General features: G+C 38.7%; 1 pseudogene; it reads left to right on the forward strand.

Annotated features, from left to right (window-relative positions):
• Positions 1-9,130: 9,130 nt before the first annotated feature.
• On the forward strand, positions 9,131-9,673 carry LOC118924772 (protein tyrosine phosphatase type IVA 1-like; annotated as a pseudogene).
• The last annotated feature ends 6,610 nt before the right edge of the window (positions 9,674-16,283 follow it).

Here is a 16,283-nt window from a genome sequence, read left to right on the forward strand (position 1 = left end):
ATGGGTCTTGCTTTTTTATCCATTCTGTTACTCTGTGTCTTTTGATTGGTGCATTCAGTCCATTTACATTTAGGGTGATTATTGAAAGATATGTACTTATTGCCATTGCAGGCTTTAGATTCATGGTTACCTAAGGTTCAAAGTTAGCTTCTTTAGTATCATACTGTCTAACTTAACTCACTTAATGCGCTGTTATAAACACTGCCTGGTGATTCTTTATTTCTCTCCCTTCTTATTCCTCCTCCTCCATTCTTTATATGTTGGTTGTTTTATTCTGTGCTCTTTTGTGTTTCCTTTAACTGCTTTTGTGGGTAGTTTATTCTATTTTTTGCCTTTAGTTAGTATTTGGTTGGTCTGCTTTCTTTGCTGTGATTTTTATTTTCTCTGGTGACATCTGTTTAGTCTTAGGAGTGCTCCTGTCTAGAACAGTCCCTCTAAAATACCCTGTAGAGGTGGTTTGTGGGAGGCAAATTCCCTCAACTTTTGCTTGACTGGAAATTGTTTAATCTCTCCTTCATATTTAAATGATAATCATGCTGGATACAGTATTCTTGGTTCAAGGCCCTTCTGTTTCATTGCATTAAATATATCATGCCATTCTCTTCTGGCCTGTAAGGTTTCTGTTGAGAAGTCTGATGATAGCCTGATGGGTTTTCCTTTGTAGGTGACTTTTTCCTCTCTCTAACTGCTTTTAAAACTGTCCTTGTCCTTGATCTTTGCCATTTTAATTATTATGTGTCTTGAGGTTGTCGTCCTTGGGTCCCTTCTGTTGGGAGTTCTGTGTACTTCTGTGGTCTGATTGATTAATTCATCCCCCAGTTTGGGGAAGTTTTCAGCAATTATTTCTTCAAAGACACTTTCTGTCCATTTTTCTCTCTTCTTCTTCTTCTGGTACCCCTATAATGAGGATACTGTTCTTTTTGGATTGGTCACACAGTTCTCTTAATATTGTTTCATTCCTGGAGATCCTTTTATCTCTCTCTGCATCAGCTTCTATGTGTTCCTGTTCTCTGGTTTCTATTCCATCTGTCCTCTTGCATCTTATCCATTCTGCTTATAAATCCTTCCAGAGATTGTTTCATTTCTGTAATCTCCCTCCAGACGTCATCCCTTAGCTCTTGTATATTTCTCTGCAGCTCTGTCAGCATGGTTATGACCTTTATTTTGAATTCTTTTTCAGGAAGACTGGTTAGGTCTATATCCTTCTCAGGGGTTGACTCTGTTACTTTGGTCTATATCAAATTCTTCTGCCTTTTCATGGCGATAGAGATAGTTTGCGGAGCTGGCGTGTGTGACGGCTGGGAGAACGTCCCTTCTTGCTGGTTTGTGGCCTTCCTCTCCTGAGAGAACAGCGACCTCTAGTGGCTTGTGCTGGGCAGCTGTGTGCAGACGGGGCTTGATTCTTGCCCGGCCGCTATGGAGCTTAGCTCCGCGGTTACTGTGGGTGTGGCCTGCCTCAGGCTGCTTCTCCAATATGGCAGAGCCGCATTGGAGGGAAAACAGCTGAGAGGCTGTTTATCTCCATGAGGGGCCTCCGAGCTGCACTGCTGCCCAGGGGGTTAGGGCACCTGGAGTTCCCCGGGATTCCCAGCTGCTGGGCTAAGTGTCCCAGGATGCTTCTGTCCAGCTGGGGGGTCACTGTCCCTTTAAGACTTTCAAAAAGCACTCACTTTTCTTTGTCCCAGGGGCACTGGCTACGGGGACCTGCTCACAGGTCTTACTGTCCTGTTTCCCTAGTTTCCAGCACTCCACGCACACACTGTGTCTGTGGTCTGGTCCAGATGGCTGGGGCTGGGTGTTTAGCAGTGCTGGGCTTCCTCTCCCTCCCCACTCTGATTCCTCTCCTCCCGCTGGGAACTGGGGTGAGGGGTGCTCAGGTCCCACCAGGCCATGGCTTGTATCTTACCCCCTTCATGAGGCGCTGGGTTCTAGCAGGTGTGGATGTGGTCTGGCTGTTGTCCTGTGTCTTCTGGTCTCTCTTTTAGGAAGAGTTGTATTTGTTGTATTTGCAAAAATATATATGGTTTGGGGAGGAGATTTCCACTGCTCTACTCATACCACCATCTTGGCTCCTTCCCACTTCCACTGATTTTAACTTCGATCAATCCCCTGGAGGTAGCCAATCTTCTATCTTTGCTGCCACCACAGCAGGTCATTGCCATGTGCAGACACTCTCCTCAGCGTGCATATTTTCCCACCCCTGCAGGGATGTTCTCCTCACACTTCCTGGCCTCCAGCACCACTGCCAGACCAACCCCCTCTAAGGTTCCCCTTCAACCTGCCTGTGTTCTGCCAATGAGCACCAGACCGGTGCTGCCCTCCTACCCAGCTCTACAAGACACCTACCTTGCTCTGACCCACCTGATGCTTTATTTAGGACTGATTTGTTTTGTAAGGAAAGGGAACAAGGTATGAAAAAAGGTAAGGGGAAGAGTTAAATTCTTACAAATTTCCAGCATATAACTCTGGACCTAACAAGCACTTATGTGTGGACAAGTGTGTGTGCACACACCATCCTCCCAATAATAATCATTGATTATCACAGTTGTAACAATGTTAGCTTGTAAGGAAAAAGCAAAATACATATTCCTAAAGTTAGCTCTCTCCTACAGTAAATCATATTGTAACAGGATCACACTCTATGACAAACAGCCCCAAAATCTGAGTGTCTTATAATGACAAACACTTATTTCTTACTCACATTATATGTGGGTTTAGGGTCTGCATAATGTTAGCTGTAACCCTGGTTGGCTTTTCTGTAGGTCGTTTTTATTTCTAGAACCTAGAATTATAGAGCAGTTCCTTGTAAGCTGAAACATGTAGTAACATTCAAATCCTCTACTCAGGTAAGTGGATGTACATGACATCCACTCTGATTCCATTGGCCAATGCAAGTTTCCTGGACTTACTGTGAATGGGGCAGGGAAATACACTCTACCCACTTAGAGACATGCCAAGGGCAGCAAATACAATAGACTGGGCTTAAACAACATTTACTTCTCACAGTTGTGGAAGCTGGGAAGTCCAAGATCAAGGTGCCAGCAAATTCAGTATCTGGTGAGACCCCACCTTCCTAGTTCATAGATAGCTGTCTTTTCACTGCATCTTCACATGGCATAAGAGGCAAGAGAGCTCTCTGGGGTCTCTGTACAAGGACATTAATCCCACTCGTGAAAACTCCATTCTTCTGACCTAATCACCCTTCAAAAGCCCCATGTCCTAATACCATCACTTTAGGGATTAGGATTTCAACATATGAATTTTGAGAGGATACAAATATTTGGTTAATAGCACTCTTTAAATTATTTAGCCAAGGGCTCTCTAGGGCAATGGAAGTCAACAAAGTATAGCAGACAAACAGATGACACAGAATCAATAGCTATACATATGACCAGCAACTGACAGACCCCAGAATGACATTTTAATTATAGATTGCATAGTCAGTATTGGAAAGGACTGATGTTTATCGAAAAGAACTAAGAAACATAAACTGCAGTATTTTTCTTCTTCTGACTCTACCCTTAAAAAGAAGGATAAGCTGTCAAGACAAATGCTGGGCATAGAAGCCACAGGGCATAAATATGCAAAGAAGTAACAAGCTAACCTTTTCAAACAATAAGGCTTCTCTCTCACTTACCAACTTAACATTTCCCTGTATGGCCCCGGAAGATGACTGGTTAGCCAGAGACGGGTAAGATTCCTCAAGGGAGGAACAACCTAAGACAGGCACAGTCGCAGGGGGCCATCAGGTGAGAAAATGGGGATCAGCAGAGGTGAGGCTTAGAACCTCCCCCCTCATGTTCTGAGAGAAATCTTCTGCATACATGGATGTTTATTGCCCTTGTCTAGCTCGGATTAACACATAGTCTACAGGCACACACCTGATCATCTACATTTGCTCTCTTACAACACTAAACTCTGTTTTCTACCTTTATCTCGTATCTACCTACCACTTCAGCATTTTATTAAAAATAATAATAATAAAGAGAGAAGTGTGGTATCCACATATAGATCAAGTTTAAAGATCAAATGAATATTCATATTTGAACTGTTTATAGTTCATAATGCATGAGCAGAACCGAGAGCTTCTGTGATGACTGCCCTTGTGGTGTTCACCATGTAACTTATTCACTATGTAAGAATTTGTTCTCCATGTAAGAACTTGTTCATTATGCATCAGAAGATTGGAGACTGATGAAGGTTAGGCTTGGGGTGGATTAATGATTGTGCATTGAGCATTGACCCCCCTATACAGAATTTTATTGTTGTTAACAACTATTTGATCAATAAATATGAGAGATGCCCTCACAAAATATATATATATATATATATATATATATATATATATATATATATATATATAAACACACTTCCAATTGTAAAATAAATAAGTAACCGGGATGTAATGTATAGCATAAGGAATATAGTCAAAATATTGTAACAACTTGGTATGGTGATAGCTGGTACCTAGAATTATCATGTATATAAATGTTGAATCACTGTGTTGTACACCTGAAACTAATGTAATACGGTGTGTCAACTACCCTGCAATAAAAAAATTAAAAATAAATAAATAAATAAAATAAATTAAAAAAAAGAAAGAAGGATAAGCTGCTATCAGTTACTAGAAAAATAAAACCATTCTGTTTTTCCATTTCTGGTTTATGATACCTCCATCAAACCCACACAAAGAATAATCAAGATTCCTTGGGCTTCTAAACACAATTCATATGATAAAATAGCCATATAGCACCAATCATGGACTGACTTCAGTCTGTGAAGAAGCTCTTAGTACTAATCACTCTAATGTCCATCTTTGCACTTGTCCTTCCTGGTAATGTGACTCAACAAATTCTCCTTTATTGTTGACTTAAAAACAAATAGTTCTATTTCTAGAGTCATCAACAGTGAAAAAGACTGCAATAATGCTCAGCACATTTGATCCTACTATGTTCTGCACTGTGATGAACACATTGCCTTCATCTCACTTAATATTCAAGTCAATCCTGAAAAACTATGCAGTTATCCCCTTGACCAATAAGGGAATTGAGAGTATGAGTAGTTATTCAATTGGCCAAAGTTACATATAAAAATTGACTTTCAATTTTAACCCAGGCCTGCCAAATTCCAAACCCCATATTTGTTTGTATTATAAAAGGTTAATTTTCAAAGAGGGAGCTACCCAAGCAGATATTGGATAATTGTCTTTCAAGAATGTTATGAAAATGGATGTTTTCTACAAAATTACCATTAAGTCACTTTCAAATCAAAGACTTTGTGATTCCTTGGAACCTATAAGAATATTAAGGATTTTGATAAAAATGGATGGAGTTTAAGTGGGGGCTGGTGAGAAAAGGAATGAGATGGGTCTCCAGTCCTCCCTATTACTGAATGTTATTTTTACAAAATCCCATGCAACTAATATAGGTTGTGACAACTTGTCAATGGTTGAGAGATACTCATCCTGCTAAGGAGGTATCTCAGACTTAACCCTTTAGAGCTTCCCCTATTAAATAATTCCAGGCAGACCTTCCACAAACCACCAAGTGTTCCACCCTTGGCAAAAAGTGGCTCACTTGGCAGTAACTTCCATATTGTAGATTAAACCAATCATTGCACACTTGCTTTGATTCTACAGATTGGAAAACTATAAACTCAGCTGAATTCAAGCTTTGCTAGGTCTCTTACACGAAAACTAGAGGCTTTATTGTGATAAAATGTGACCTTAAGAACTAATTTTAAAACAATATATGAAGGACTTCCATATACCCCAAGGCATCCCAAACATGCAAAGTCTATTGAGTTTCTTTTGCCCACAAAAACAGTAGGCATGAGCGCCCGAATCCACCCTGTGGTTGTCAATTTTCTGTTGTACAGGTGGAATAGATAGTCTTCAACTGGCAGAATACCCATTGTCTCCGTGGCCTGTGGAGTAAGATCCATTAGGGTGAAAAGACCAAACTGAAGCCCCTGAATCTGCCCCTTCCTAACAAAACTAAAACAGTAAGGCATCCATAAGGAATCACAGAGATTAGTACTACTAACAAAGATTTCAAAGATGAAGAATTGGCAATTCCTAGGATATTCTTGATTTAACTCGCCATCCCACGATGTAAATGATAGAGAATGGCAGTGGATTATCATAAATTTAGCCAGGTGGTGACTCTAACTTTAGCTGCTATTCCAAATATGAAGTCTACAGCAAATCAATGCAGTCCTTGGTCCTTAGTATGTAATATTAATGAGGTGAGTATCTTTTCCTCCACTTAATAAGCAAGAAACATCAGAATCAATCTGCTTTTTCTCCCATCAGAAACAAGAGCCATACCCTCGCCTCATATCGACAAAACTCGTTCATTCTGTCCCACCATTTATACTGCAGAGAACTTTAACCTCTCAGCATTTCACAGGACATCATGCTGGTTCACTCCAGTGATAGTACCATGAGATACTATGAGAGCAGGACAATCTGGTGCTTTACACACCTTGGTAAGCCTCATGTCACTGAATTTCTGAGTGGTCTAGGCAGTGGTTCTTTGTGTGTTCCCCAAACTAGCAGCATCAATACCACCTGAGAAATTAGACATGCAAATTCTTGGGTCCCACTCTAGATCGGCTGAATCAGAAGTTTTGGAGGTGAGGCCCAGAAGTCTGTTTAAACAAGTCCTCAGGTGATTCTGATGGATAACTGTCCAGGGCATTTAAACACCCCCTCCAGAATGAAAGTGATAGCACCTCTGTAACACATTTAGAGAACTGTTTGAAAACATATACGAAGATGTTTATGAAAGTGGTACTCACAGGATACCTCAAGAAGAGTGTTATTTCTGGGAGTTGATGGATACACAGTTCTGTACTGTATTCAGAAAAGTGTTTAAACACATGTTGCAAGACGTTTATAAAAGTAGTACTTGCAGAATACACTGAGTGGAGTGCCTGTTCACAAATTAATGAGATAGCTCCTCTGTACTGCATTTACAGGGTGTTCATTTTAAAAAATAAGTAAATATCCCTCCCAAAATAACAAGTTACCATTAAAAAAGGTAGAACTCATAAGCATCTTCAGATTTTGAAGGCAACATCCTCCACATTTGGGTATATAACACATTAATTACTAGATAACTGAAAACATTCCAGGGCTTAGTGACATAAAAGAAAGGCTGTCTAGATGGTTCAGGCTGCACAGCTGATAGTCTGCACTTAGCCCTAAGAAACCAGTGGTATTTAAAATCCTCTTTGGGAAATCCATGCTGACTGGAGTCTAAGGCAAACCCTAGGATAATCCAGAGGAAGCCTCTAGTACTTTTTTAGAGTAAGTCATGTCTTTTCAGCAGGTAACTATTCTATTCCTGAGAAGTGTTCTCCACTTGCCATTGGATCCTGACGGGTTCAGAATACAAGAATGTGGGACACGAGGTGAAAACGCAACCGAGTTAACCATCATGAACTGAGAGTCTAATCTGAGTGAAAGATCATCAGATTCAGTAAAGGCTAAGTTTGGATTTTTTTTTTAAGTTTCAGAAGTATTTTTTAAATTGAGGTACATATAGTAAAATGCACAAATCTTAGTATACAGCTTGATGAATTTTGATATGTGCATACATTCATGTAACCACCAAAAGGTTTGGATTTAAATGCACACAAAGGAGATGCAACAAGCCCTTGGACAAGCACTGATCAAGAAGTTGGAATTCATATCTCTAATTCAGAATCTTTCACAACTGTAAATTCAGTGAAAGGGAAACTAGAAAGAGAAAACCCATCAGTAATACCTCTCCCTGGGCTTTAGATTAAAAAAAAGAAAAACCACTAGGGAAGTACCAGGTGAATCTGGAACAACTTAGTCCATCAGATACAAAGGAATTAGATAAATTATTTTTCAATGTCACCAAAATAGTGATGAAGCAGATCCCATCTGTCCACCCAACAAAAATCAACAACGAGACAGCTATCCATGAGCAAAAACAGCTCTAGAAGAACTCCAGAGTTACTCAGGAAACTTTAGCAACATAGTGGAACAAAAACCTGGGAAAAAACACTCAAGAAGAAAGACAGCTTCATTTTACCTGTATCATCCCATCCCCCGAGCCAGCACTGCTCAGCACCAAGAGGGTGCCTCCCAACTAGGAGGAGTTCCCTTTACCCAGAAAGGAAGAACGGAGTGAGTGATCAACTTCCCTAGCCTTTCAGGGCACTTCAAGGAGTCCTGCTTCAGTTTCATCCCACCCAGCAAAGCTGAGATGCATCAGACAGCTAGGAAAAAGAAAGAAAAGCAGAGGCTATGCATAAAAAGAAAAGAAACCCTGCCATTTGCAACAACATGGACGGATCTAGAGGGTATTATGTTCAGTGAAATAAGCCAGACAAAGACAAATACAGATGATTTTACTTATTTGTGGAATACAAAAAAAGGCAGAACAGAAGGAAAAAAAACAGCATCAGACTCACAGACACTAAGAAGTGACTAGTGGCTACCAAGGGGAAGGGGAGTAGGCAGGAACAGGGGCAGGGATGGCGATGGGGAGGACTGATGAACCACTGTGATGATGTGCATTTGGTAAAATTTTAAAAAGTTTTTAAAGAGTCATGATAGAGTCTAGTGCCCTCCCCCTCCCACCCACCCCCGCCCCCCCCACCACCTGTGTCACCGCCACCTCAGAACTGGCTGTATGATTAGGCCACAATCTTCAATGAGTAAACATATTCCTCAGTTCTGTGGTGTTCTTGGTCACACATTTATGGTGTCTCTGAAGGGCAGTGGAGATTACTGCCAGGCACAGCACGACCTCTATGCAGACAAGTGAACTGTAGAAATTCATTACTACTCCACCAAGAAGCCCCCATAAGAGTGGTTAACCTGGACACAGAAGTGTTGAATTGAAATCCACAAAACATTTTACAAGAGTTCTGACCTGGATGGGGTAAACCTCAGTGCACTTCCTTTCTATTGCCTCAGTATTACTGGATTCAAGAATTGCTACTTCTTGTTAGGAGGTTCATTTCATTTCCCATTATTCCCAACTTCATACCCAAAGCACTGAGAATTTCAAGTGGAGTATTCTGAAGTAGACTCAGTTTCTTTGCATCATTTCTGTATTCAGTTTTTTTAATTGTTTCATAATCCTACTGAGTCTTTTTCTAACTAAATTAACATGGCTCGAATGATCCGCCCAGCTCCTGTGAAAGTCACAGACAAGAATGTGAGATTTCTTATTACACACAACACAACCAATGCAACCCTAAACAAATTCATAGAGGAACTTAAGAAGTATGGAGTTACTACAATAGTAAGAGTATGTGAAGCAACTTATGACACTACTCTTGTGGAGAAAGAAGGCATCTGTGTTCTTGACTGGCCCTTTGATGATGGTGCACCACCATCCAACGAGATTGTTGATTACTGGTTAAGTCTTGTAAAAATTAAGTTTCATGAGGAACCTGGTTACTGCATTGCTGTTCATTGTGTTGCAGGTCTCGGAAGAGCTCCAGTGCTTGGTTCCCTGGCAGTATTTGAAGATGGAATGAAATACGAAGATGCAGTACAGTTCCTAAGACAAAAGCGACGTGGAGCTTTTAACAGTAAGCAACTTTTGTATTTGGAAAAATATCGTCCTGAAATGGGATGCGCTTCAAAGACTTCAGTGGTCATAGAAACAACTGCTGCATTCAATAAAACTGGGGTGCGTGATACCACTGCCTTCATCATGGAACCTGAGAAAGGAACTTGTACATATTAGCCAACATGTTGGCTTGGTGAAAAAGTCTAATGAAGCTTGCATAGGAATCTTGAAGAGAGTTTTACCATGCTACAAGCTTGAAAGAATTGCAACCTCTATGAGTTACAGTCGACCTATTTGGACACTTAGCAAAAGATTCTTGCTGCTCAGCATTTAAGATGTGCTTATCATTTCTACCAGTTGACCTTTCCTGAAATCATGTAGCATTGAGTTATGTCTTTAAATTTATTCCCATGCCAGAATCTTAACAATATATAAGAAATTTAGAAAGATTAGGTGCTAAAATACTCGGCACAATACTTCTATATTTTTAGTATCATACAGAACTAAAATCCCAGGAACTATGAACACTCTGGACCTTATGTGGTTTATTCCATAAGTCATTTCAAACATAGAAAATAGAGCGAATATGGTTACTTGCCTGCTCACTTTATGTTTACATCTCCCATATTTGTACCAGTGTACATCAGGTTTGCTCAACTTTTTTTTTAAACCAAGTCTTACAGTGATTTTTTAATGTCTTTCTCTAAATATCACTTTGTGCTATTATGGAAAACCTCCATTTTGAAAATCTACATCATACAGAAGCACATGTCTTTAGCATTCCCAGACAAAAAAGCCTTACAGTTAATTTTAATGTTTGCACTTTGGGGTGCAACTTACAGGGAGGGTCTGAAAAAAGATAGGAGGCTATTAAGTATTTTTAGCAAAATGTTGCCTTTGTCTTGTGCAGAATATGTAGAATGTGCTCTTTAATTTAGTAAATATTTTTTCAAAAGGTAGAGATGCTTTGTCATTATAGCTAAAACAATTCTCAATTATAAAATTTCCAAAATTCTTGTAATTTTTTCATAGTTATCTGAAGTTGTTTACCAACTTACTTTTGTTTGAAGTGTGATTTTTTTTTCCCTTTCTCTTCCCAACCTCTCTTGCAAAAAAAAGAAGTGGGTATCTGCTAATGAATTGAGCAGACATCTAATATTTTATATGCCTTTTGAGCTGTGTAACTTAATATGTGGATACTTGATAATTTGTTTTATTATGTAACTGATAAAATGGTAATGTGTATTAATGTTAGTTCAACCATATACTTATACTGTCTGGGAATGTGTGGTTATAGTTCTGTGGGAGAAATAATTTGTCAGTGTTCACCAGCTTGTAAAAATCTAGTGAAGAAGCTTAAACATCTAAATAAATAATGAAATTTAAAAAAAAATTTTTTTTAAAGAAAAGCAGGGGCTACCAATAGCAGCCCACAGCAGGATAGAACACAGTTGAGTGACCCGCTCTGCAGACAGACCCAGATGATTTCACCACTGCTGAAACTAACAGCTGCAGCAGACCCCATGCAGATTTTACCAGCTTTTGTCCAACGGGTATGCATATTTGTTGATGCAGCCACCTTACTCTCTCCCTACAACACCCACCTCCACTGCTGTCCTCATTGGACCCCTTGAACCAAACTGGCAACAAATGCAGCCCTCTGCGGATGCACAAATACAAGATGCTGGCACAGACCCCAGCAGCTGACCTCAGATATCATGTGCACACTGGAGGCTAGCTTATCCAGCTGTGTATATGCATGCCACCAGCTTCCACTACAGCACTGCACACCACAAGGGGGAGGCACATGGTTGCCAGTGAGCCGATAGCTGGCTCCAGTTCGCCGATAGCTGGCTCCAGTTCTTGCTGCCTACTCTGGCCCACACCACTGTGTTTCTGCAACTGGCCCCTGCCATTTCACAGGTGCCTGCAGCTGGTTCCTGAAGCCAAGTGTGTTCTACCACCAGCTCCAGCCACCACTATAGCCTGGAAACACTGCTGAGGATCCCAAAAGCCCTTTAAGCTTTTGTGGATCCCCTTAAATATTCACCAAGGATCACACAGTTGTCATCATTGTAGACTCCATCAGCCTTAGCCAAAGACAAAAAGACATATTGTGGCTCCTTCAGACCAGTGCAACTAAACATCCCAACACTTGGCACCTTGCACCACTAGACCTGGGGTCACAGCATACACTAGCATGCACCCATGCATGAGTGAACGTCTTCCTTACCAAAGTCAGTACATGAGGTGACTGCTTCTTCAAATACTCAGACAACTATGCTAGGCTACAGGATAATGCAGATCAGGGAAACATATAAGGGAATACAGAAAACCTCCAGTTTTTCTTTGGCCCTAAAGAAATGGAGATCCAGGAATTACCTGACAAAGAATTCAAAATAATTGTTCTAAAGGATTTTAGGGAGCTACAAGAGAACACAAAGAAACAATTTAATTTTATTTAAAAAAATACAAGGAAAAAAGTGAGAAGTTCAATAAAGAGAACATTAAAAAAAAAAACATAAATTTCAGAGCTGAAGAATGCAATGACTGAAGTTCAGTAGAGAGCTCCAACAGCAGATTAACCAAGCAGAAGAAAGAGTCAGTGATCTAGAAGACAGATCATTTGATATTATCCAAATCAGAGGAGCAAAAAGAAAAAACAAAAAGGAAGGAAAAATGCCTACAGTACTTATGGAAAAGCATTAAAAGCAACGTACATATCATTAGAGTTATAGAAGGAGAAAAGAGGGAGAAAGAGATAGAAAGCTATTTAGAGAAATAATGGCTAAATGGGAACATAAAAAAGATGTTCCACATCGCTAATCATCAGGGAAATACAAATTAAAACCACAGTGAGCTATCACCTCACACCAGTTAAGATGGCCAACATCTGAAAGACAAGAAACAACAAATCCTGAAGAGGATGAGGAGAAAGGGGAACTCTCCTACACTGCTGGTGGGAATGTGAATTGGTTCAACCACTGTGGAAAGCAATATGGAGGTTCCTGAAAAAACTAAAAATAGAAATACCATTTGACTCAGGAATTCCACTCCTAGGAATTTACCCAAAGGAAACAAGATCTCAGATTCAAAAAGACATATGCACCCCTATGTTTATTGCAGCACTATTTACAAAAGCCAAGATATGGAAGCAACCTTAAGTGTCCATCAATAGATGAATGGATAAAGAAGATGTGGTACATATACACAGTGGAATGTTATTCAGCCATAAAAAGAAAAGAAATCCTACCATTTACAGCATGGATGGAACTAGAGGGTATTATGCTCAGTGAAATAAGCCAGGTGGAAAAAGACAAGTGCCAAATGACTTCACTCATTTTGGGAGTATAAAAACAAAAAAACTGAAGAAACAAAAATAACAACAGACATCCAGACTCCAAGAAGGGACTAGTGGTTACCAAAGAGGAGAGGTTGGGGAAGGTAGGTGGGGAGGGATAAGGGTATTGAGGGGCTCTATAATTCACAATCACAATATAGGTAGGTCACAGGGAAGGCAGTACAGCATGGAGAAGACAAGTAATGACTCTATACCATCTTACTATGCTGATGGACAGTGACTGCAATAGGGGAGGAGGGTGAGGACTTGATAATATGGGTGAATGCTGAAAGCACAATGTTGCTCATGCAAAACTTTCATAAGATTGTATATCGATGACACTTTAATTAAAAAAAGAAAGAAAAAAGAATAGCTAAAAATACTCCAAACCTGGGGAGAGATTTAGACATCCAAAAGGTTGTCAAGGCAAGAGGTTACCCCAAAATCTCAACCCAAATAATTATCCCAAGACACTTCTAGTAAAACTATCTAAAATCATAGACAAAGAATTTTTAAAATATCAAGACTAAAAATTTCTCTCATACAAAAAAACCCTCTTAAGGCGATAAGCAAATTTGTTATCAGAGTCCCTGTAGACCAGGAGAGAATGGGATGATATATTCAAAGTGCTGAAAGAAAGAAACAGCTAACCAAGAATATTTTACCCATCAAAGTTATCATTTAGAAATGAAGGTAAGATAAAGACTTAACCTAACAAACAAAAAGTTCAGAGAGTTCACCATCATTATACCTGCCTTATAATAAATGCTGAAAGGAGTTCTTCAAGCTGAAATGAAAGATGCTAATTAGTAACATGAAAATATTTGACACACTGGTAAAGATAAACATATAGTCATATCAGATATTCTCATACTGTAATATGGTGGTGTGTTAAACACTTTTAGTATAATAATAAATGTTAAACACAAAATTAGAAATAGCTATACCTACAGTAATTTGTTAATGGATGCACAACATAAAGAGAGGTAAATAGTGACATCAAAAACATAAAAGGAGTGGAATAGAAAGGTAGATGTTTTTCAGTTGATCAAAGTTAAATTGTTATCACGATAAAATAGACTGTTATATAAATAAGATGTTTTATGTAAGCTTCAGAATAACCCACAAAGCAAAAGTCAACAACAGAGTCACATAATAATAGGGACTCAAAGAATACCACTACAGAAAGTATTTTCTCCAACCACAACAGTATGAAACTAGAAATCAATAACAGGACAAAAAATGAGAAATTCACAAATACACGGAAATTAAACAACACATTCCTAAAGAACCAGTAAGTGAAATAGAAATCAAGAAATAAAAAAAATCCTGAAACAAACTAAAGTGGAAATACAACATAACAAAAGCTATGGGAGGCTGCAAAAGCAGTTCAAAAAGGAAAGTTTACAGTAATAAATACCTACCTTAAAAAAAATCCCAAACAAATTCACTTTACACCTCAAGGAACAGGAAAAGAAAAACAAACTAGCCCAAAGTAAGTAGAAGACATGAAATAACAAATTCAGAGTGGAAATAAATGAAACAGAGTCCAGAAAAACAATAGAGAAGATCAATGAAACTAAGAGCTGGTGTTTTGACAAAATTAACAAACCTTTAGCAAGACTGCAAAAAAAAGATTCAAATAAGTAACATCAGAAATGAAAGAGGGGACATTACAACTGGTACTACAGAAATACAATCAATCGTGAAAGACTGCTATGAACAATGATACACCAACAAATAGGATAAACCTAGAAAAATGGAAAAATTCCTAGAAGCAAACAGCCTACCAAGACTGAATCAGGAAGTAATAGAAAATCTAAACAAACCAGTAACAAGTAAAGATAGTAATCAGTAATCCAAACCTTCCAAACAAGAAAATCTCAAGACCAGATGATTTTCACTCCAGAATTCTGTGGCATCCTACTACACTCGTGGACAGTGACTACAGTGGGGTATGGGTGGGGACTTGATAATATGGGTAAATGTTAGTAACCACACTTTTTTTTCATGTGAAACCTTCATAAGAGTGTAGATCAATAATACCTTAATAAAATTTTTTTAAAAGGCCATATACAACAAAACCACTAACATCATAATGGCAAAAAGCTGAAAGCTTTTCCTCTAAGACCAGAACAAGACAAGTATGTCCACTCTCACCACTTTTATTCAACATAGTACTGGAGGTCCTAGCCACAGCAATGAGACAACACAAAGAGATAAGACATCCCAATTGGTAAGGAAGAAGTAAAACTGTCACTATTTGCAGATGACATGATACTATATATAGAAAATCCTAAAGATTCTACCAAAAAACTATTAGAATAATAACTGGATTCAGCAATGTTAAAGGACAAAATTAATATACAGAAATCTGTCACAATTCTGCATACTAATAACAAACTAGCAGAAAGAGAACAGGAAAACAATTGCACTTGTAATTGCATCAAAAAGAATAAAATACCTAGGAATAAACCTAACCAAGGAGGTAAAAGACCTGCACTCTAAAATCTGTAAGACACTGATGAGAGAAATTAAAGGAGACACAAATGAATGGAAATCTATCCAATGCTTATGAATAGGGAAAATTAATATTGTCAAAATGGTCATCCTACCCAAAGCAGTTAACAGATTCAATGCAATCCCTAGCAAAATATCAATGACTTTTTTCAGTGAATTGGAGCAAAGAATCTTAAAATTCATATGGAACCACAAAAGACCCAAATAGCCAAAGAAATCTTGAGAAAGAAGAACAAAGCTGATTATAACCCTCCCTGATTCAAGCTATACTACAAAGCTCCAGTAATCAAAACAATATGGTACAGCACAAGAACAGACCCATAGATCAATGGAACAGAAAAGAGTGAGCAGAAAAAAATGCACAAATATATGGTCGATTAATATACATTAAAGAAGCCATGAACATACAGTGGGGAAAAGAGAGCCTCTTCAGTAGCAGGTGTTCAGAAAATTGGACAGCTACTACACAAGAGAATGAAACTGGATTACTGTCTAACTCCATACACAAAAGTAAACTCAAAATGTATCAAAGACCTAAATATAAGACATGAAACCATAAAACTCTTAGAAGAAAACAGGCAAAATATCTTGAGCATAAGCATGAGAAATTTTTTTCTGGAGACATATGCCCAGGCAAGGGAAACAAAACAAAAAATGAACAAGCAGGACTACATCAAACTAAAAAGCTTCTATACAGCAAAAGACACTACCAATAAAACAAAAAGTCCACCTACAGTATAGGAGGAAATATTCATAAATTATTTGTTTAGTTAGGGTTAAACATCCCTATATATTGAAAATATATCAAGAGTTCATACAACTCAACACCAAAAAAACAAATAACCCAAATAAAAAATGGGCAA

This window comes from Manis pentadactyla, chromosome 14 (genome assembly GCF_030020395.1).
Source record: "Manis pentadactyla isolate mManPen7 chromosome 14, mManPen7.hap1, whole genome shotgun sequence".
NCBI classification, from domain to species: Eukaryota; Metazoa; Chordata; class Mammalia; order Pholidota; family Manidae; genus Manis; species Manis pentadactyla.